The sequence below is a fragment of the Eptesicus fuscus genome, chromosome 22 (assembly GCF_027574615.1).
Source record: "Eptesicus fuscus isolate TK198812 chromosome 22, DD_ASM_mEF_20220401, whole genome shotgun sequence".
Taxonomy (NCBI): Eukaryota; Metazoa; Chordata; class Mammalia; order Chiroptera; family Vespertilionidae; genus Eptesicus; species Eptesicus fuscus.
In genome coordinates, this window is record NC_072494.1 from 16,950,914 (window position 1) to 16,953,362 (window position 2,449).

Below are 2,449 nucleotides of genomic sequence, written 5' to 3' on the forward strand. Positions count from 1 at the left end.
GTGCGGGTGGGATTTCCCTCCGCACCCGCCTCCCGGAAAGCCCGGCCGCCGGCTTCCCTCCCGGCCTCGGTGCCTCCCCGGCCTCAGCGCGCAGGGCCGGCGGCGGCCTCCGGCCCCGGCCCCGCTCGCCCCGCGCCCGACCGCCGCGCTCCGGCCCGGGCGGCCGCGGGCTCCAGCTCGGGCTCAGGCCGGCTCGGGTGGGCGTCCGGCTCCCGGCGTCGCGGCTGCGCTCGCCTCCTTCCGGGCCCCTTCCCCCCCGGCTCGGCGCAGGCCCAGCCGGCCGCCCCCTCCGCGCCCTCCGTCCCCGCGAGCCTTTCTCCTTCCCTCGCTCCGGCGGGGGCGGGGCCGCAGGCTCCTCCTCCGCGCGGCGAGGCTGCCGGCCTGGCCCCTGGCGCCGCGGCCGGACCCGGCGCGGCGAGCCGACCGCTTCCCCTCCGTGGGCTCCTGCGGCCGCGGCTACTGCCCGCCGCGCCTCCGGCCGCTGGGCCGGCCCCTCCGCTGGGCGCCCTGCGCTCTCTGCCCCCGCGACCCCGCGCCCGCGCCCGCACCGCCGCGCCTCGGCCCGCCCCTCCGCGGCCCCTCCGCCGCCGGCCCTGCCCCTCGGCGCGGCCTAGCTAGTCCCGGGCTTCACGGCTTCCGACGCTTCGCCCGGTCCGCTCCGCCCCGCCCCGCCGGCGACCCCGGCTCCGACTCCGCGCCGCCGCCTTCACCGCCGCGCCGCCTTCTCCCTCGGCTGAGGTCCCCCCTTCACTGCCCTGCGCCCAGGCCCGACCTTTGTCCCGCCCCCGCTGGGTCCGGGCCCCCTCCCCACGTCCCAGGTCTTGCCTCTGCGTTCACCAGCATCACCCTGCGCTCCCACCGCCACTGCTCACCCTGTCTCCACCTCTATTTTCATCTTATTTTCCAAAAATCTGTCGCGGCCCTAGCTGGTTTGGCTCAGTGGATAGAGAGAGCGACGGCCTGGGGACTGAAGGGTCCCGGGTTCGATTTTGGTCAAGGGCACAGGCCCGGGTTGTGGGCTCGATCCCCAGTAGGGGGCGTGCAGGAGGCAGCCAATCAAGGACTCTCTCATCATTGATGTTTCTATCTCTCCCTCTCCCTTCCACTCTGAAATAAATAAAAGTATATATTTTTAAATTTGTCTCACCTCCTTCCTGGGAGTCAGGAGCTCTTTGTTTCCTCCCACTTTGGGGGCCCTCCCCACTTCTAACACCCAGCGACTTTGGGGAAAGAGACCTTCACTGGGTTGATTTGGTGGGGGGGCCTGCGGGAGGCAGCCTACCGATCTTACGCTCTCATATCTATGTTTCTCTCTTCTCCCTTTCTCTCTCTAAAAATCAATAAACTATTCTTTAATAAAAAGAAAAGCAATGACTTTCTCATTAATAGACTGTCATCTTCACTTTAAGACACAGATGACATAGATTTTTGTTGTTTTTGAAAGTAAGTGCTAAATAGTAAACTCTCGGCTGCCATTTCTAATCATAGAACATCCTATATAATAAAAGGCTAATATGCAAATAGACCAAAGGGCAGAACAACCAGAACAACCGAACAACTGGTCGCTATGACATGCACTGACCACCAGGGAGCAGGTGCAGAACATGCCGGGCTTGGCCGCGGTGGGATGGTGGAGCAGGTGAGCGTGGGCACCATATCTGCCCCTGTGCCTACCGCAGCCTCGCGGCCCACAGTCCTTTTCAAGGTGCACGAATTCGTGCACTGGGCCCCTAGTTGTAAAATAAAAACGTCTATCTCCTCTATGCTCAACATCTCTTTTGAGGCCCTTCCCCAGGAGATAACCAATGAATTTCTGTAGAACAAAGATTTTCATGGTCATTCTCCCTGTCTTGACTAAGAACTGTAAAGTTTGTAGCAATTAATAGGCTTAATTTTGTCCAGTGGATGGGCAAGCATTATGAAGAAAGTGAATATCTGTGCATGGCGTTTCCACTGGTTCCTGGGAAAGTCTCACATATTGCATGAGACAGATGGCTTCTAAAGTGGTGACCCAGAAAGAGTGCTTGGTCAGTCTGTATGTTAAAGATTAGTGTTAATAAAGCTAATTGCTTTTACTAATAGTTAAATACAATTGTAAATGCATTCTTAAATACTTTCCTCATGAACATGAGTGCATTTCTTTGTACACTCTGCTTTGAAGCCTTTGGGGATGGGGTGGCTTTAGCAGGATAGAGTTCCCTGAAGTTAGCTGGCTGTGTAAGCAAATTGCAAATCTCAAGTTAAGGGGGAAAGAAGATTATATTGTGCCCAACACAGACTACATTGTAGGAATTTCGGAGCAGCTATTGGTTAATGGAAAGAGCACTAGACAAGGAGTCCAAAGAATTGAGTGCATTTGTTTTGGGCTGTATGCTTTCCCAGCTTTGTTACCTAAGGATTAATTAAGATCAAGCCTGGCCTTTGTAAACTATAGTGCTGGGCAGGAAAA